At 45.3% G+C, this 21679-nt stretch overlaps 1 pseudogene; it reads left to right on the top strand.

The window, feature by feature from the left end:
- LOC149352795 (fatty acid CoA ligase Acsl3-like) overlaps nt 1-21679 on the top strand; it is a 56412-nt pseudogene that overhangs the window by 557 nt on the left and 34176 nt on the right.

Raw genomic sequence — 21679 nt, 5'->3', positions numbered from 1 at the left:
TGAAAAACGCTGAGGCAACTGCGTCAACTCACTTGTGTGTAACAATCACCAGCCGACTCACTAAGCGGTGTCTCAGAGATGCAAGGTTATCACTGGAAAACCGCTCCTCATGCGAGCGTGTGTCATACTCACACGAGCTTTTGGCATGAGTGCACGCAACCAAAAGTAGGCGCGTCATCAGCCATGACACATGCATGACTCGTGCCTTTCGAATGGTAGTTTATGGCTGGAATCGCGATACGCCTCAGAAGACGCCAATCACATGGAATGCAAGGGAATTATTGAAAATGAAATTATGAGCTCTCATGAAAGATTTCATAAAGACCCAACTGTATCACAAGAGTGAGTTAGTTAGCATAGTATGCCCTGTGTTAGCTGTTATGAACTGTATTTAGCAGTTTTCACCCCTCTCTGGAAGATATGCTCGTTCATTTCGTGATTCTTACCAAGAACATAAACATTGCAGAAGCGCCGAGAAGACACATCTAGAAGCTTTATCTATTTCTCTTAAGTGTGCTGTGCGCATTATTTTTAACTCTGTGCGCCATTCATCCTGATGCAGGGTCGTCAAGAGTCTGTAGCGATGATATTTGACTTCCTCCTTCGGCTTGCTGTTACCGTCTATGACGTCATCACCTTACCAATTTACATCACTATACAGAAACCATGGATCCGTGTCCGCAGACAGACCATTACATGGGTAAGCTGCGCATTATGCTTTTTTTTTTTTCAAGCATTACTAAGGCGATTAGTAACAAGGACATCGATCCTCACGGGATCCATCTTCTGGGTCTTAAGAAGAGTATCGAATCCCGACACGGTCAGCGCATCTAAACTAGCTCCATTTTTGCCCGTCGCAATGGCTGAGCGGCTGCTAACAAGGCTGCTGTCTCCCAGAAAAATTGTGGTTTTGAGCATTTTGGTTGGGTTGGTGAAGAAGTCATGTGAGAAAAAAGGCAATTTTTTCGTTCTGATTAAATTTTACCAGATACAACTGTATGTGGGACTTTATTTGGAGCAAATGGCATCGTAGTTGCATGTCAGAACCGAAGTTCATTAGTTGACCAATGAGAACGTACTGTCTTTGCCAAACGTAACCAGGTGATGGGATTTGCTTCTTATCCTTGTAGTGGAGCACTTATGGCCTCCCTTAAGCTCTAAATCAGTGCAAGGTAAGGAACCGTTTTCCTCACCTTCCGAAACCTTTTGGTCTTCAGGTGTTTTGTAAGGGCTCCACTACACTGCTGAGAATCACATGCCATTGCTCAGTTCTTTTGACGAAGATGACACGTTATTCACACTTTGAAAAAGTCTACGCATATAGCAAGCGGGAACTCCTAGCCGGATACAACATAAGTCTGCGGTGACCGCCACACAGAATTCCTCCGTGGCAAAAAGTAGTCCTCTGTTAAAGCGCTTCTTGTTGTCTAAAGAAAAAGCTAACCACCGGACTTAATTATAAGGTCAGGAATTTTCATGCTTCTGGCTTTTTGGTATGGTCAAGCACCAAAAACCTGATTTCGTTTACTGCTGTGATTGGCAAGCGGAGTAATACAGAACGACGCAAAACATGGCCCATTGTTACCAATTGTTGTTTTGTTTTATTAAGCTGTATCCTACTATAGGCGTGATGTTTTACCACGCTTAGAGATCACGCCTTCTAGGCGTTCTTAAAATGTTTACGCTTAGCAAGCGTGATGATATGTTCTTCTTCACGCTTAATTGGCAAGCATGACAGCCATATGCATCCCCCTTCCAGTTCATTTCGTTCAGGCATCGGAAACGGGCGATGCCGTTGATACCTCCGAGCGCGAGCGTTGGGCTCTCCAGAAGCAGACGGGCTGTGGGATGCAAAGGCTTCTTTAGAACACGATGTTTCTTTTTATGAAGAAGGTCCATTCTGCAAAGCAACATAAAAAAATATAACTCCTTAATCAGCACCATACCTGCGCGGCTTCGAAGTGAATACGGCTGGTTAATGAAGCCGTCCCGAGAAAGAGCCGTTGGAAAGGTTGAACACGCAATCATAACGCGTAATCCGCAATCATAACGCAATCATAATCCAGTATTCCTGCGCATGCTATCCTTGGTGGCCTTGTAGCAAACTTCGTATCCTCACCACATTTTTTCATTCCCTGCATCTGCGCGCTGCTACTCTAGCAGTCCGACGTATTGTTTGTGCAGGTCAAGATCAAATTTCCCAAGAATTGTTATGGTAGCTTCAAAGAGGTCAGATATGCACTAAGTTTTAGATGGTTACTCCCTGCAAAGAAAGCAAGCAAATAATGCTGCCATGTCTCACGCGGCGAAAGCGCACGATATGTGACATAGCCGCGGTGCTCCAAGACGCCTTGTGGTAGAGTATCTTTTTTTTTTTTAACAAAAACCATGTAGCATCCGTTATCATGAAAGCAGCGCGAAAAACGCGAGGAGCAAACGTAACAAAGACATATTGCGAGCGCTGATATAATATCTTTCGTGTGACAGCCGAAAAGCCCGAAAATGGCAGAGAACACTACACGCTTCGCGCTCAAGCACAGTCAACAAAAATTAATTGGCCCGCTCATCGGCAAGAGACCGGCGCCTTACTTCAACGACTGAGCAATCAGGTACGCCAGGCTAAACAAACTAATCTGAGCAGTGAATTAGAAACAAAAGTACTTTTATGTCCCAAACAGTCTGGATAGCTTGACGTTTCAGGCGCCATCCAGGCGGGCAGCATTGCCTGGGCTGACGCGGAGTGCCTGTGTGCTGATGCAATCGTTCGGGCAGACGCATCGTCGTGCTTGCACGAGGCATAATAAAAAGAAACAGCGCGAATAGACAAGGACGAACACAAGAGAACAGCGCCGGTCCTGTTGTCTTGTGTTCGTCCTTGTCTATTCGCGCTGCTTCTTTTTATTACGCATTATGACCAACCAACAAGTCCAAATGAAGACTGTAGTTACAGAAGGCGCCTAATATAAGCAGCCACATAAACCTTGTTAGAACAACTGACGCTCACCAACACTGCGACGTTTTCACAAGAATAACCATTATAAGTCATCTTAGCTTCAATAAATTTCGCTCGCACAACGTTCGTCGTAGTTAGAACATTCATAGAAGCGCCTTCCGGCTAAAAATAACGCCATCACTCACTGCACAAGTGAGGAAGGAGCTAACAAAAGCAAAAAAAAAAAAAGTCCCCATAACGCATATACATGTTCGAATACTAAAGTATTCGTCGGTGGCAGGCTCGCCTACAGCATATTTTCGCATTCGGATATGTACTATATGCGCAATGCAGAAAAAAAGGCGCGCTTGCTCTCAACGATCTAAGCGTGCGTTTTGAGTTGCTCACGCTTATCTTCTTATTTGACGCCCACATGACAGCTGAACGGGCTCTGCTCGGGCTTGGATAGAGGAAAATCATGCCTATTGTTGGTGGCGTGGTGCTGAAAAATATCATCCATGCCTTATTAATATGTGCGTCACACCTACAATTGGGGCTTCAGGTTAGGCGTGCACTCTAACGCTTACAGAGTACAGGCGAGGTGCACCGGGCAGTAGGAGGTTTTGAGGGTCTGTCCTGTGTAATCGCATGATACTTGTGGGCCTGGCCCATATGGCGCTAGGAGAGGGCGCTGTCACGGTGTGTAGACGCGCTTCAGAGGAAGGCAAAGAGTATGGGAGGTTTATAAGCGATGGGGAACTTCCTCGACTTTTTTTTTATTGCTGCGAAAATTTTCTGATCCCGGTTTGAAGAAGCTCTCTCCCTCCTCCTCCCCCCCCCCCCCCCCCCACACACACACACACACAAAAATTGCAGGAGGTCCGGGGCAACTATTTACAGATGCTGCCCTGTGCAACGCGACTGCAGTGCCGTCAGCGATCGGAACAAGGCTACGCATGCCGTTATTAAATTTTTTTGATTGGCAACATTGTCGGTATCTACCGCTTTTTGGTGATGATTTACGACACTCAACTCCTTTAAGGAGTTTCAAAAGTCTTTATTACCGTAGGTTAGCTTCAGTATGCACAGTATGAGAAGCAGAAGGCCGCGCGCAGTAATGGCCGAGATTTGTGAATATGCGTCCGAGGAAGTTGTTCAAGGTACTGACCTTCGGGTAACAAACAGATCTTGCGCTATGAAAGCTGGGTTTATCTGTTCCACGCAACAACAGGAGGGGAATGAAGCACAGCTTCTAGCACGCAGTTTGCCGGCTAAGAAAAGATGCAGCCAATATACGTTCATCTGCGCAGGCTGGGCCACTGTCAAACAAAGGCGACGCGCCGCTGCTGGTTCGATATACGCCAGACCCCATGAAATCCGTGTTCAAGGGGATGGATACCATCGACGCGTTCTTCCGGCGAGCTGTCGAAAAATTTGATGACAAGCCCTGCTTCGGAACACGCGTTTGCAGGAAAGACCAATGCCAAGTTGTCGACGGCAAGAGAATATACAAGGTAAGCGCTGCGCATTCCATCTTTGCCGTGTTCCGCCTTCAGCACGTGCAGGGTTATGTAAAAAAAATCTTTTTACGGAAATATATAAGGTATAAATGTTAATTTCTTTAAAATACGTACTTAGAGGTGTGTATTAGGATGCTGTGACATTTATGTACATATGCGTACGTTGCTATCGCGTAAATAGGTATGGAAAAATCTTATTATATAGTGTATCATAGTGTTTATTTTAGGCGGTAAAACGTCGAAGTGCGTTTTGTGGCCACCATATTAGTTTAAATTGAAGTTGAAACTTCGTTGGTTGTCTACCGAGAATTTTCATAGAGCATTGAGGTAAAATAATCGGTCCTCGTCGAGGATTCATCTTTCGCCAAAAGTTTTTTGCTTTATTTTCGGATATACCTTTCTGCAAAACAAGAAAAAGAAATAGAGGCAGCACATCACATAAACGGGTTTCGTTTGAAGGAACGGAAGCACGTGTCCTGTAGCTTGTATCGATGATGCTGCGTTTTATGGCTTTGATGAAGACAGTGTATTAGAGCGAGTGTCTTCCACTGACATTAGCGCCGCTGAGCTTCGCCCGCTGGGTCTGCAACAATGTTAGAGTCGAAGCAGGTCACCAGCTGTCTCGAACAGCAGTAAGCACATCGTGCAGCATGGTCTCGTACCAAGCGCTCAGCGACTTTAATATCAGTGCAGGACGCGCACTCGAGTGTTCGTATTAAGGCGAAGGCCTTTAATGGCTCATCGTTGTCGACAGAAGGTTGTCAGCAGAGGTGTCACACTTTTTCTAGTCAGACCAGAAAAAAAAATCTTTGTGCTCGATGAGGTTCGAATCACCACCCTTCCGTTCCGCAGCCGAGCGTGCTAATGGCTACGCTACTTCTTGCCAACGCTTATGTAGTTCTCCTTGTCCAGGACGCTGGAGAGTGTTTGCAGAAAGGCGTCGAATCAGACGGACGCCTCCAAAACGCCCTCCAGTGTCTCCAGCATTTAAGATTCACAAACAGTTGTGTACTGAATTAACATCTTAACCACACATCAGTGACACAAGCAGCAACACCGCGCTGAAGGCTTTCGCCTCACCGCACTTTAGGTCAACAAAGTGCCCCCCTGAATTTTTTAAGCGTGCTGTCGGCGGTACATCCGTATTCGCACAATGTTTTTGTGATTTGACAGGTACTATCTACAAGCAGGGACATCACGTGTTCTGGCATCTGATATGCAGATTGCATGTCGCCCCTCTCCCCCCCCCCCTCTCCTCTCTTTTCTTCTTTTACTTGAAAATAAATAATTTCGTACACTGTGCCAGGAACATACCTGAGCCTTCTGCCGCAAAAGCGCTTGTTTTCGTGGGCAAAAAATTCCGATGAAACGCGAGAGCTTCCGCAGTGGTGGGCGAGGAGGTAACAGACCTACCTCTGAGCGCACTATCAGCAACAAATGAAATAAAATGCAAGCACGTATTTTCCAGCACATATATACATGTTAGCTCTTGGAGAGGAAATACAAGCGAGATTGATTTACACTTCTAAAGGAGAGTACTCGCGCCTTCGAAATGGAATTTATCTGACATTCTCAACCTCGTGTTAAGGAATTTCGCTTACTTAATATCAATGCACGTAGTATTGTAAATAAATCGGAGGCTTTGGAGGCTATCTTGTTGATTCACAATCCACACGCCGTAGTTATAACTGAGACTTGGCTGAGAGATGATATTGATGATGAAACTGTTTTCCCCCGCTCTTATCAAGTTTTTCGCCGTGATAGAGCAACACGTGGAGGGGGAGTAGCGGTCCTGGTGAATCAAAACTCAGAGGCACACTCGTTGCAGCAAATAGCTAACCATGAAAGTGTGACTTTAAAACTGTCGTACGGGGGTAGATCGTTCGTGCTTTTTGCTGTATACAGACCACCTGATTCACCACCTCAATTTTTATGTGATCTGGCCGATCACATGTCTAAATTTCGCCGTGATAAAATATACCTTGTCGGTGATTTTAATCTCCCAAATATTGACTGGAATAGTCCCTTCCCTAGTACAAACAATGACATAAATGCCTCATACATGTGTGATATTATGCTGACTCATAATTTGCAACAGGGAGTTAAGCACCCAACGCGCATACACGGTGAAGCTGCATCTATTCTCGACCTCGTCTTTCTCAGCCAAGAAACAGAATGTTTTACTGTTTCAGTTGAAACTGGGTTATCTGATCACTGCATGGCGGTTTTTACTTGTCCCATTCAACAATATGTCGACAGTGAACCTGCAAAAATTATTTCCGTGAAAAACTTCTCCAGAGCTAATGATGAAAGTGTGTTAGACTACTTCAGCTTACACCTTGACATGTTTCGAGGAACTAATGTTGATGAACTCTGGAATAAATTTAAAGAAATCTGTACGTACTGCATTGATAACTACATTCCTAATAGAACAAAGAAAACGTGTAAAAAAACTCCTTGGATCACGCGAGAAATAATACATTTGAAAAGAAAAATCAAACGTCTGAAGCGTGGGGGTGCCTGTCGAAATATAGTTAAAATACATCAGGCTAACTTCACAAGCGCTTTGCGCCAGGCTAAACAAAATTACTTTCAGCATAGCCTGCCAAATTTTCTTCGTGACTCACCAGATAAGTTCTGGAAATTTTTATCGAAAAAGAAAAAAGCAATTACGCGCATTTCATGTCAAGGTGTGCAGCTTGCTGATAAATCGCAAATCTCTGAGGCATTCAATAAGTATTTTCAGAGTGTGTTTTCCCATCATAGTTTATTTGTTCAACCCAGTACCATGTCTCCCAACTCGACCCCCGACATTGTTTCTTCATCTGGCGTATTCTCCATGCTACTTAACCTCAAACCTAAAGCGTCCGCTGGACCTGACGGGATACCAAATATTTTTTTGCGCCGTTATGCAGAAGCCATCACAGAGTTCCTGGTTGTTATTTTCCGCAAATCATTTGAAACAGGAAACATTCCTTCCGACTGGAGGAAAGCGCGGATTGTGCCTGTGCTGAAAAAGGGTGATCCTGCCTTGATTGCTAATTATCGTCCCATATCGATAACTTCCACATGTTGCAAACTTGCTGAGCATATCATAGCTAACTACATTACTACATTTCTAAACGATAACAAGGTACTTACCTCCCATCAGCACGGGTTTCGAAAAGGCTTTTCCACTGTCACTCAGCTAACTTCTGTCATTCATGCTTTTGCAAGTGTACTAAATAGCGCTGGTCAAATGGATGTTATATTTTTAGACTTCAGCAAAGCCTTTGATGTTATTTCTCATGCCAAACTAATTTACAAACTTGAACTTATTGGTCTCCCTAATTTCATAATTCGTTGGATTTCCTCATACCTTTCTCACCGCACACAATTTGTTTGTATTGATGATTGCTATTCAAACCACCTGCCGGTCACTTCAGGCGTCCCACAGGGAAGCGTCCTCGGACCTCTCCTCTTTTTAATATATATCAATGACATTATTAACGTTATAACTACCCCTGTTGAAATTAGATTATTTGCAGATGACTGCGTTTTATTTCACCAAATTACTTGCCAAGATGATCAAGTTTTACTAAACTCCAATCTTCAGAACATACATACATGGTGTAATAAATGGGACATGAAGCTAAATTTAGAGAAAACAGTATACATGACGATAACTAACAAAAAGGCTTCCTTCTCATTTCCTTACAATATTTCATCTCACCTTCTGACCGAAGTGAGCGAGTACAAGTATCTAGGAGTTACAATAACAAAAAACCTTAGCTGGAATAAACATGTATCAAACGTATGCTCCTCAGCATTTCGTAAACTCTGCTTTCTTAGACATAAACTAAAACTTGCCCCACCTGAACTTAAAAAATTAACCTACTTTTCGATAATAAGACCATCACTAGAATATGCGTGCACCGTCTGGGATCCCTACACTAAACGTAACATCGAGGCCCTTGAAATGATTCAACGCAAAGCCGTCCGTTTTATTTTTTCAAAGTATCGTGTAACTGACTCACCAACGACCCTCATGCGAACTCACGGTATTGAAACATTACAGCTGCGGCGGAAAATTCAAAGACTGAAACTACTTTTCTTACTAAAAAACCATAAACTGTCTATGAATGCAGACCCCTTCCTCAAACCTAACACTACGCGCCAAACACGAAATCATCATACACAATCATTAACCCCTTACAGTGCTAGGATTAACGCCTTTAAATACTCATTTTTTCCACGCACCATTGAGGAGTGGAACAGGTGTCCGCCAGATCTCTTAACCAGAGCTGATTCTTTTGACTCTATGTTTTCCTCACAGCATTTAATTTGAGAGCCATTTATTTCTACGTTTACTTTTTGTATTTTGCATCTGAGCCTTGTATTTATTGCTGTATTTTGTGTTACAACTTGTATTTAACATTTTTCATTTTTTGCTAAACCTGTTCTTTTTTGCATATATTATGTATTCGCCCCTCCTGCTTGGGCCTACTGTAGGCCTGCAGTATGTTCTAAATAAAAATAAAAAATAAATATCTATGCTAGTACTGAGCTTCCCCGACAAGATAATCTCATTTTGCTGTTCGTGTTTTGTCTGTTCGTGTTTCATTTATTGCTGATAGAGAAGCCGTATGAAATGTGTTGTTCGATGCAAAAAAAAACCCGTACGGCCTTGGAGAAAGTTCTTCAAACCACGTGGCGTCTTTTTGAGTCGTCAGCAAAACGTATAAGAAATGCTATGAAACTTGTTCACACTAGCACGTGAGCAGAACTTTTTCCAGTGACTCTAGTTCAACATGGTTTGGCACGCGCTGCAAGTGTGGGGGAGGGAGGGGGAGAGGGGGACATCTTATAACTCTAAAATAAGGTGCACTTACGGGTAGTGCGCTTCAGCCCCTCGAGTGCACTCTACACTACGCGGTGCTAAGCTGGAAAGCAGATTGCGCTCGTAGATACGAAAATGGCGCCTGGCTAAAAACAAAAATTTTCGAAATGGCGATTTGTAAGCGTAACCTTCACAATTAAGATTGTTAGGAGCATTAGAGCACACAAAAATGAACATAACTGAATTTTCGGCCACGACTGCATTAAATTTATTTTACGTTAATAGTGTAGCAAGTCAAGACAAATTCCTAGCCCATCCAGGATCCGGACAACAAACATTGCGGACTACAGCGCGCTTTTGTGATATGTTGTTTTGCTAGTTGCCATCATAAAACCATTGCAAAAATTAAAAAAATTATGTTGCAGTTAAAATCAACTTGTGTGCAGATTTTGCCATTTATTAGAGTTTATGCCCCAAAAAATCACTGTCGTCGAGGCTACGTACTCGGCCCTCAAAGTATGTTCTATGAACGAACTCCGACCTGAGTGCGCACTTCGGCGAGGGCACTTGTGTTTACGCCGTTTAGCTGTGCTAGAGTGCACTTTTAGAGAATGGCGCTCTTCGTAAGTGCGCTTTATTTTGCGCGCTTTACACGGGTGTTACTTTTGCTCGCACCCTTAGCCAAGACTCTTCGGTACACATACGGGCTTTTCTCCAATCTGGAACCCCATATAAATGTGAACAGTTTTGTTTTTGACTTGGTCAGGGATTCAATCTTTGCCTTGTTATAATGTTTCATCCTGACCAGACGGTATTCCGTCGAACTTTAGGCTAAATGCGGCAAAAATACGGTCAACTTTTCCCTACAATTGTGTGAAAATAAAAACTTAGAGCCTTCTTAACCGTATGTTTAAAGAAGTTGCCCCCCCCCCCTCCCCCAAATATTCCAAAGGACCCCCCAGGTTTTGGAATTAGGCCACCCCAGAAAATGAATTAAGGTGGACCAGTGGGTGGATTAAGGTGGAATAGTGAGTCCATGTGATACCCATTGGATGGCTCCTTCGGAATATTTGGGGATGGGCCAACTTCCAAATGCTATCACATTTTTTTCTTCAAGAATGAGGTGAAAAAGGCCCCAAATTTTTTTTCTTTTCATGCACTAGTGGGCAAAACTTTCACCATATTTTTGCTGCCTTAATATGGGGTTCCAGATGGGGCAAACCTTCTCTGACAAGTTGTGGATGGCGGGTTACTTCATTCTAACAGGCCAGCGTGGACTTTTTCTTTGTTCTTTCCTGTAAACGATACTCTGTGATGCTATCGCAGGATTTCTAGCCTCATTGTTCGAAGGGATCGACAACAAAGTGTCGCGGTTTCTTCACGAAGTCGCGTCGCCGTGCTATTTTAAAATTTTTCGATTTTCGCTGCATCATTCAGTAGCCATAAATATGAGCACTGGATAGAAATGGTTTTCCAAGTAAGCACCTGCGTGATATTCTGTATGCAGAGCAGGAGCCGATCGAAACGTACTGACGTGCTAAAAAAATATGGGTGCCACGAGGCACCAAACTTTTTTTTAAACCTCATGCGCAAACATACCCAACAATTCTAGACAAAACAATTTTGAACGGGAAAGAGTATGAACGGAATTTTTTCATATATTGCAAGATTTCACGTTGCAGATCTCCCGTCAGCAGGCTTGCGTTTTTTTTTTTTTTGCTTCTAGCGTTTTTACTATCGTCAAAAAGAGTTCCCCATTGGTTTTCTATGGAAGTCTTTACAGCTCGATGTGAGCGATGGACAGACTTGAAAAGAAAAATTTTGATACATATCGGAAGAATGGACATCGCCTTCAATATTTCTATAGCAGCACCTTGCAGACTTTCAATATTCAAATTTTTTGTCCAAGAATGTTGGACATGCGCTAACTGTAAAAACGTTTGAAAGAAAACGGTGCTTACGTTCCCTGGAGCACGGGCTGCTTCTTACATTAAAACGCGACGATATTACGTAAGACGGGCGGGGATAACGCAGTATTTTTCTGAGATTGCTTTTACGCACCTACTCTGGAAAACGCCGACCCCTGATGCACACAAGGAGTGGGTACCTAGCAATAGAAAGGGACATTATCCCCTGTGACTTACTGCTCTTGACGTGTCCTCACCCAGTGGGGCTACGTGCCACTGCGCACAGACATTGACGAAGTTGAAGGATCAGTTCATTCGTGCTTCATTTAAATGTTACCAAAGTTCGATATGTTTGCATGATGAACAAATGTGACGATGTAGTGCGGGAACGTTTAGACAGTTTGGGGAACATGAAGCGCTTTTGAATTGCCTGTCCTCCTATAAACAGAGACAGTTTTCTGTATCGCTATTTCATTGTCTTGAAGCATGTGTTCAGAATTATCCGTCGTTGGTTGCACCCTGATTTAGAATGTCAAAAAAAAAAAAAAACAAACACGAAGCTCACGACGTCTTACAAATGTTCTTTACCTGTGTGGTCTGCGAGTGTAATTAGTTCTAGAATCACGCCGGTAGAAGAGCTTACAGCTGACAATCATACCCCCATGTTTAGGCATATATAGGATGCGCGACATCCATTGGCTACTTAGCAAGATTGGTTTTGATAGGTGCGCTGAACGATTCGCACGCTGCTCGGCGCTGCAGTACGATCTGGGAGAGTACCGGTGGAAGACGTACAAAGAGGCCGATGCCGCCGTGGATAAAATCACCAGGGGCCTGACAGCGCTGGGCCATCTGCCCTACTCCCGGCTGGTCATCTTTGCCGAGACCCGCGAGGAGTGGATGCTCACGGCGCTCGCCTGCTTCCGCAGGGCCATAGTCGGTAAGAACGCGTGCCGAACTCTCTTCACTTTGCCCTTAGATGACGCCCTTCCAGTGTATGAATTGACGAAAGTCTAAAGGTGCAGCTGCGGTCATCTTTACCACCACTTTGCGAACGTCGTGCATAAAAAAAGTGCCCGCATCTGTTTGGTCTGTTTTGCGCCTGCTCTTGACGCACATTTTCTCGCCGGAATGGACAACGGTGTGGCTAGTGCTGAGCTCGATGCAGCGGTTTTCCTGCGGATCGTTTTATGTGACAATCACTGAGAACGAGGTTTGAAGATGCGCGTGCATAGATGTGGTGGGTCACGCTGAAGACATCAAAGAGCGCAGATGGGAAAAATTTAGCCGGAAAACTTGAGTGCGACGGGAGAAGCGGCTCTGGAAGTGACATTATATAAAATGCCTCACTATACTGCAGCCATTTTAGCCACATCACAACCAGATGTTTGCTGGTCCTGAATATACGCCATCGAACGCCATTTGCTACACCTCTGGCTGTGGCGTAGTAGAAAGGTTTAGGACTTGAGTCGGTAATTACAACATCTCCTAAACGGCCATGTATAGCAGCAGTGCAGTACAAAGCAGTATACTAAATGGCAGTATACTAAAACCACTCTACTAAGTGCGTTGTAAAAGGAAGATACTAAATGGCAATATACCGAAAGCAATGCAAATGCGAATGTTATGTAGGAACTTTCGTTCTCGGGTGAATCTAGATTTCTTAAAAATCTGGTTAAAGCAGATTTTCACCCGAAAATGTACCGTCCATAGAATGCATGTTCTGAAGACACCGTACAATAATTAGCGGGTTTTCTTGGGCTTATTCCAGATGAGTGTTTTCGGTCGGCTGGTGATCGTACACCTAATTTAGCTCTTGTTGTACATGATGCAGCTTAATTTGAAGATATGTTTGAAAAATGATTCCAGATTCGAGGGGCGAAAATACGGGTATTGACCAGACGTCTTATTGGGAGCACTGTATCAAGCGCTATCCCCTCTAATAAAGTCCTGCTCCAAGGCTCTTTAACGCTTAAAATGACCGTCGCGTTGTTGAATGATTGTTTTCGCTGTGTACAAAGGCAGGCAGGTCTTGCACGTACGCGGCAGTGCCGCGTAAAGGTATTGGCAGTTTACTCGACGAAGTAATTACAGTAGATGAAGAAAAAAATTTGATTTTGTGAAATGCATTTGAGTGAAACCTGCCTTTTCCATGTTGTTTTTGAAATTATGAGCAAACAAATTGGCCATTTTGTGTCCAGCACAAGAATGAGAGCGCATAGTTAATCGTCTTTTCCTACAAACAAATTACCCTCCCCCCCCCCCAAAAAAAAAAAAAGCTAATTATGAAAATTTTCGCTGAATAACCCGATTTCCACCTGAATCTGAAAATATCACCGAATTTTTACCCCACAAAACAGGAAAAAACAAAACGAAGGGCCCTAGGTATATGATGTGCAAGGAACTACTGCGAAAACCGCTGCGAGCATTGAAAGGCGATATAGTCGGATACTACTCAAGATAAAAGCGACAAGTGCCTCTCAGAGGAGACCCTGCAGCCTATGGCGTCGACCGATTTTCATAACGTCGCGGTCAATCCTTTCTTAATCTCCTGTAACGATAGCGTGACAGGGGATTTACCACGGATTAACCATGGTGCCATGAAAATCGGCGGGGCCATTGGTTAGAAGGCCTAATTTGAGGAGCATTTTCCACTTCGTTCTAGAGTTGTACGTATTTGACTATAACATTTATAAGTCCGCCGAAAGCCTTACAATACGCCGAAACCGAAAGACGAAGGCAGATCATCTCGCCACAGCTCATCTAGGTATACAGAGCGGCAGCGGCGGCGTTCCACAGCCAGTGCTTTTTTTTCTTCTTCTTAGCAAGCGTTGCAAGTGAACGGAAATGAAGGGAACGGAATTCTAACCCTTTTACAGCCGAAGCTGCCACTCTTCGCCTGTTTCGCGAGCTGTCTTATTGCATTTCGCCTGTCAAACTTTCCTCAAAGCAACTTCCACCTTTCCTCAATTTTACTCCAATGCTGCCGCTCTGCCCTGTCACGCTTTCACTTACGCCCGAGAACATCTTTCTCGAGCCGATGCTTTGCGATCACGGTGTAATATATACCGGGTATTTCAGCCGAACGCCTAAAGATTGGGAATTCGATATGGGAAGAATATCTATGCAGGAACAAACGACTACCGCGGGGGACGTCAGTTACAATAAACATCATCTTATCTATGCAACTAATGAGCTAAAATTCACTGATTTAGTTTTAATGTAACACAGTACGGTGGTTAACGCCAATGATGGTTTTTATTTCATGGGGTTTACTGTCGCAGAGCGACTGAAGCTATGAGGGACGCCGTAGTGGAGGGCTCCGGATAATTTCGACCACCTGGGGTTCTTTAACATGCACTGACATCGCACAGTACACGAGCCTCTAGAATTTCACCTCCATCGAAATGTGACCACCGGGGCCGAACCCGCGTCTGTGTCAGTAGCCGAGCACCAAGACCATTGTTCCACCGCGGCTGCTGGTTAATGTAAATGAGGAGTTCGAAGCCAAAGACAAGACTCTGCCATATCTGTCTTTGAAAAGAAAGAGGCATGCTTCAAAGCTGTGCAGCACGAGAAAAGCAGGCTCATTTTTTCGCTCAAAACCGGAACTTAGCGCGCGTGAGATGTGCAGGAAGCTCGGTGAAAATGCAACGTCCGATGATGACGCGTTGCACTGCCTACGGCGCCCAGTTCAAACTGCTGACGCTATTGTAGCCTGTCATGCATATCCGTTCGCTTCGCCGTTTCATTAAAGGAAAATGATAATAATCGACTGCTGACGGCGCGGCCTTCACTTCTGACAGCGCGAAAGCAAAAAATGTGCATGCTATGGTACGATGGCGCGGGCAGTTCGAATTGCAACGCGTCATCAGAAGGCGTCATCTTTGCCTCGTAAGCTCAGTTCCGGTTTCGCGCGGAAGAGGCGCGTGATTTCCTCTCGCTGTAAGGCTTTAGAAAAAAATTAAAAAATTTAGATTCCAAAAATTGTCTTGACCATGGCTTCGAACTCCCCGCTGGCACTGACCACCAGGCGGCGCTAATTAACAAGGTAATTAGTGAATTCTCGTTAGGTAGTTACGTAATTAATATAGTTTTCATAGTAACGGACATCCGTCATGGTTGGCAATTTGTTCCTAAATACATTTTCCGCCTAATCAAACTGTCTATTTTGGGGGATTTTCGAGTGTTTGCTGAAACACTCGATATAGGGGAGACACATAAAGTTAACAAGGGAGGGGAAAGCCTCAAGGTTCCTGCCAACATTTCGACAAGACTTGACGGCACGTGGAACGCACTAGACGCCAGTAGCTAGATGATGAAACACTCACGCACCTACAAACTAGGCCTGTGATCGCAGCTTCACCTATTGGCCGACTGGCGAAACTTTGCCGGCAGAAACAAAAATATACATTAACTATCTCGTTGCCACAGAGACCGGATTATATCGCGCGGCGCTACTTTCTTGGCGTATAGCCAGCCAGCTTCCGTTCAGCGCAATCACGCCATACATGTGCGGTAAGCGTTCTTGTTTTTTTTTTGGATTGCGGCCACTACACTTGGGTGCAACTCAAGGACGAAGCTGCAAATGCCCATCAAAGGAGGTCCTCCAGTTATTGGCGTCTAGTGATTTTCATGACGTCGCGCTTAATCAGCGGTTAATCCCATGTCACACTAGGTTAATTCCCTACCATCCTAATTAACTCCGACGTCATGAGAATATGTCGACGCCATTGACTGGATGACCTCCTATGGGAAGCATTTGACACTTCGTTCTTGAGTCGTATCCGACTGTAAGTCGCTTTTACATGAATGCGACTGAAGTCGACTGCACTCCACTTTTCGAGGGAAAGTGTAAAAACGTCGAGGAAGAGAGTAGAAGACGAGTCACTCCTTTCCTTCTCACAACCTGCTCTTTAAAATTCGACTCAAGACGCGTTCTGTCGCATTCATGTAAACGTGGCCGTAGACCGGGCGCGCAGTGACGGACAGAAGGGGCGGCGACGAATGAACAAGCAAGCGATCGAGTGTACGAGCTAAATGAAGAGAGAACACCACTTTACTAATGTAACACGCTCAAATATCGCGCGAAAATGGGCCACTTAGCGAAGAGTCATCTCGTGGCGCATAGAGAAACCATGAATTTTTATCTGCAAACGACACAGGCCAGTGTGTCACCACCTATACTATATCTTACACAGTGATTGCGACATATGTCATGTACAGCATGCTCGCCTCTCGGCCAAATAGCCTGCGAAGCATAGGAACGACATTAGTGCGGAGGCTTTGCTACGCGTGACATAGAAACGTGCCTGCGACTGGCTTAGAACGCAATGTGCCAAGCGATACGCCTATGTTAGCAGCCTTTTACCATGCTCTTCTGATATCCTTAGACGTCACCCTTATCCACGCCTCGGACGTCCGCTGTCAAGCTCGTGCACTCTGTGATTCTTGCTGAGTTTCTTAGCGATAAGCGACTCGCCCGTGACCAAAGTGGCCAGCATTCGGCCATAAATTCTTACTTAAAAATGGCAGCCAACGGCAGCGCTAGTGTGTGCCGTGGACCGTGGGCCATGGGCAGTGACGCAGTCAACTTTGTCTATGGGTGCTCGTATTCGAAAGCTTCCGTAGTGCTTTGAAAACATCTATCATCTTGTATCTCGAGCGCTCGGTCGTCGCCGTCAGTAGACTGATGACCTTCATTTGGCCTAACTATAAGAAATGCTATGCATGATTCCCGAGAATGTAATTCTCCGAGTTGGTTAAATGTTTTAGCAAACTGGTATTAAAAGTGCATTAAAAAGAGTATTTTGGGGCACAATTCTGATTTCAGAAATTGCCTACTTGAATGATCTAGATTGAGTCGGCGACGATGCGAATACGTTCAGTTTGCTAAAAATTAAGTTCAGGTCCGAAGATGTGACGAGCATCAGCACAGAAAGGGCTGACTGGAGGCGCTCGTGACGATGACGTTGAGTTTTGAACAAAAGCGTCGAGATCATGTAAAAAAGGAAAAAGAGCTTCGCATTTGGCTGAACGCTTGATTCGTGACATTTTCTGTCGTCATTTTCTCCGCAGTCTGCACCATTTACGCGACGCTTGGAGATGAAGGGATTGTACACGGCATAAACGAAACGGAGGTGAAAACTGTCATCACCTCGGAAGAACTGCTCCAGAGGCTGGCGGTACGGTACTGTCTCGCTTGTATTCTTCCCCATAACAAAAGTAAATGAATAACCCACCTTGCAGACTCCTTCGAAGGACCCTTTTCAGTTTTCGTGTCAACAAACTTGATATGCTATGTGTTTTTGCATTAACCTTAAACGTTGCATTAAGAATGAAGGCAAAAAGTGTGTAGTTGTGCCGTAAGAAAGTGGATCTTTTCTCTGTGGAAGGTCTTCTCGCGTGCCACAGATAGCAGCCGTTTCTTCAGACATTTATTGGGGCTGCTGATGGTCTCATTTCGTAAGGGGCAGCGGATGAGAAGCGGAAAAGATGGCTTAATTGCGCGGTTAAGCTCGATAGACAGCCGAGGAAACGCTAGGAGCTTATGACACACGAGAGGTTGCAATGTTCCGAGTACATTCTGGAAAAATAGAAGAGAAAAGCACCCCTCCTTTCATGTGTTAAAAAAGTGTAATTAATACACAAGCGTGTACTTTACTGCAGATTTAAAATAACGCGTGTGGTTAATCATAAATCCCCATGCAGTTAACTTATAGAGGGAAAACTCGCGCTGCAATCCTTTATCTACCACGGGTATGCCAGAAAGCTTATGCTCTTATTTCACTTGGCTAGTGTTCGCCCGAAAATGTATGCTAGTGTTCAGAAATATCTCTTTCTGTCTATTCAAAATTCCTAAAAGTGTTCTATCCGTTTCATAAAAATCTCAACAACAAGCGTTTACGTCCTGTGTGTATAATGAAGAAGAGAAAAACGTACGATTTAAATTAATTTAATGCGCACACAATGGGGTGACAGCGCTGTCTCTCCGCAAATTCTCGAGCCTGCACGAATAGCTATTTAGTCGTATGGATACAATTCTGCTTTTTAATCGATACGTTTATGATCAATATAATCACCTGAACTTAAATATGTACGTCCAAAATTGAGGCGCAAGCATATTTCTGAAGCCGAATCCACGTTTTCGGCGAAGTCCAATGCGGAGTTAAAGCTTAGAAATATTATCTTGGTGAACGAAACGCTCTTTGCGAACCTCGCATATTGGTGTTTCAGGGAAGACTAAGTAATTTTCAAAATTAAGATTTTTGAGGTAAAAATATGGCTTCACCAGAAGGCCGGTGAATCACCTTAACTAGTAAGCTGGTTAACTAATTTCCAATAATTAACTTTTAAACTATTAGAGCTCAGCGCCTGGTTGCGATTAGAGGTTTGTAGCCGGTCGTTAGTAACCGCCATATCTGTTTTTAGAATTTCGAAAACGCGATTACCCTCTTCGTTGTGGCTCGATAAAATTGGGCTATTTCGACTAGTTACTGCATTGGAGAGGTTGCTTTGGCTGCATCCTTTCGGAATGCTCATGTATATTGGCATGATGTAGCCAAAGTTTGTTGGGCCACCGCGCCGAGGCCAATCACGTTTTCGAAATTCTAAAAACTAATATGGCTGTCTAATTGCAACCAGGCGCCTAACTCTAATGGTCAAAAAGTTAAATTTTATAAATTAGTTAACCAGCTTACTAGTTAATATGATTTTCGGGTTTTTTGGTGTCCGCGAACCCCGGCATTACTATGCCGCAAAAACCATATTTTTTGCCTTAAAAATCCTAATTTTGAAAATTACTTGAAGTCTTCCCTGAAACACCTGGTATATGATGTCTCCTCTTTACATTCCGGGCAATTTCGAGAAACTCTATGCGACTGACGCCTCTGTCATACGCAGCCAAGTACTTTAGCCAGAAAGGGATCAAAAAAATAAATGCGCCCACAAGATGCAGTCTATAATGGCCTGACTCACGGCGGCCCCTTGGGTACTCGTGACGCTTCGGCGCGATCGGTTTCGCCGTCGCCGTTGCTCCGTATGGGGGTCCGCTGATAATTCATCGGGGGAACCGGGAGCTTCTCGGAAGGGCAGATGAAGCGAACGGCCGGCCAGGCGTCGACTCCCGCGCGTCTAGCGTCATCGCCCACCACACGCGCCCGAGGGTACGCGACAAGCGGCGTCTCAGCCGTATGAAAGCGGGCGCAGCACAGATGTCAGCGTGCATGCAGTTTTTGTCGCAAGACGCCGTGAACGGCAAATCCGGCGCGCAACGCTGAGTACGTTGTCGGTGACCCGTAAGAGCGGGTTCGTACGACTGACGGAGCGGGGCTTTCCACATTCAAAGCACTCTTGTAAGGCATTATTTCCCCGCTAAACGTTCGGATTCCTTTTATTTGTTTAATTGCTGTTTCCTTACTTGGCGCAGAAAATGGTTTACGCTTGCGCTGCAAAGTTCGCGCATCTGAGCCTGTCTTTTCGGGTGCGTGGCGGCTAATTAATGTATCGCTGGATGCTTTGTCCATTTTACACTGCCGCGTTATTAAATTTCTCGCTCGTGTAGCGTTTCGGCTACGTTACGACACGCAAAACGTCGCAACATGATCCAAAGACAGGACGTGGTGGTTTCGGAAAACGACCTGTAATGGAAGCTCGCTGACGACCGACCTTTGTTCGAACGACGCAGGCGTCTTGAAAGGGAAAGGGTTGTCAAGGGCAGAAAAGTCACGCGTCTATAGAGACTCTTCAGCGAGCCGTACAGGGCTCAGCCGGAGACATAAAAATGGGCATAAAATTGGCAAAAACCCAAACGTGAAGAAAAAATTGGCTGTGGCTTAGCTTGGTTAAGTCTGGTAATTGCGAAGCAATACGTGGTTCTGCTGTCGTTCTTCTCGTTCTTCTGTCTCCGTAGCTCGCTGATGCTTTCTCTTTGCAACCTGCCGAAGCGTATAGGCTGGAGGCGGCATCTCATGGGCTTGGCGAGAAGAACGCAGTCAGGCCGCGGCCGTAGCTATGCGCCGCGCAAGGCAACGGCGTGAGATGGGGCCCCGTAAGATGGTATGACGTCACATAGCGCGCAGCGCCCCTGGTGAGAGGAGCGGGAGTCAGGCCACGGCCGTGGCTATGCGCCGCGCAAGGCGACGGTGTGAGATGGGGCCCCGTTTTTACACAGATGGTATGACGTCACATAGCACGCAGCGCCCCTGGTGAGAGGAGCGGGAGTCAGGCCGTGGCTATGCGCCACGCAAGGCGACGGCGTGAGATAGGGCCCCGTTTTTATACAGATGGTATGACGTCACGCAGCGAGGTCACGCGAAAGGTCAAGAGTGGCTATGCGGCCGCGGCACGGCACGGGCTGAGGTGGTAGCGAAAGTAGTATTGCTTCGCAATAAAAAAAGCGGCACTGCACGCCCTTTTTCTCGCTCCTGAAACGCTGGGCAGAGCTGTGCCTGAAGCACTGTTGTGCCGTACCGGGCGTTCGGCTTTCGATTGGGCTGACTCGAGGCATGCTCTGCCTGATCGTTCTTTCGGCATGACCGTGCGCCTAGGCATGACTAAGCAGGTAGTCCTCTTTAGTCCTTTCTCGAGACATGTGCTTTGGAGTGCCGGACCGCTGCCGTGCTTTCTCTACAGCCAGCATGCTTCGTACTGCGCGTCATTCGGTTTCTTTTTACGCTTTACACCTTTTATTTGTGTTAAGTTCCACGCAGTCTTGTTCAGCTTTCCATACCCAGTGCGCTTTGTTTTCCTTTTTCACAGCGACAGCTGTTAAGCGCCCGTTCCTTGTCTTCGCGTCGTCGTAGTAGTAGCCGTATGTCGTGCTAGTCGTCGGCGTAACCGGTGGGTGCGTTGCCACGAATACTACTCGGAGGGAGGTTATCGTGGAAGGAGGAGGGTATGGCGAGTGCGTAAAATAACTGGAATGGACACTTAAGCGTTGCCTTAAAGAGTATGACACGATATTGTTAACGGGTCGATGCCCATATATGCGGAATTGGTTATCCTCGATATTACAGTCACCATATTGCTGGGTGTCCTCATACCTCTCCTGGTGCAGCCGTTAAAGGGAGACTGAAGCACTTTTTTTGAAAATCAGGCTGGAAGCGTCGTCCTATAGTTTTTCATGCAGTATACTGGAATATCGCATCCAAATAAGGTAAAAACAAGCGCGAATTGCCTTTTTTAGCAGAAATATGTGGCCTGTGCCGCGGGGCACGCCGTGCGGCGCGCCGCCGGCCGTGATTGGTCAAGTGAGGTCGTGACGTCACTTTGAGGACTGGAGAAGCTGCCGATGCGGATCCGGCGCTGCGTTGAGTGCAGATCGCAGCTTTCCGTGGTGTTGTAAAAGCAAATATGGCGACTATTTTTTTACTGACCTCCAAAGAAAAGGCTACTATAGTTTGTTCATTCCACGTATCACCTGAAAGCAAAAAAGACACAAGCAAAAAATTCTACGTCTAGCACAAGCGTACGCCAGCGTGAAAGACGCGTATGCAGACCA

This window comes from Amblyomma mixtum, chromosome 3, assembly GCF_055824585.1.
Source record: "Amblyomma mixtum isolate Tamu chromosome 3, ASM5582458v1, whole genome shotgun sequence".
NCBI classification, from domain to species: domain Eukaryota; kingdom Metazoa; phylum Arthropoda; class Arachnida; order Ixodida; family Ixodidae; genus Amblyomma; species Amblyomma mixtum.
Note: the sequence above shows the minus strand (reverse complement) of the source record. Positions and strands in the feature narration are given on the sequence as shown.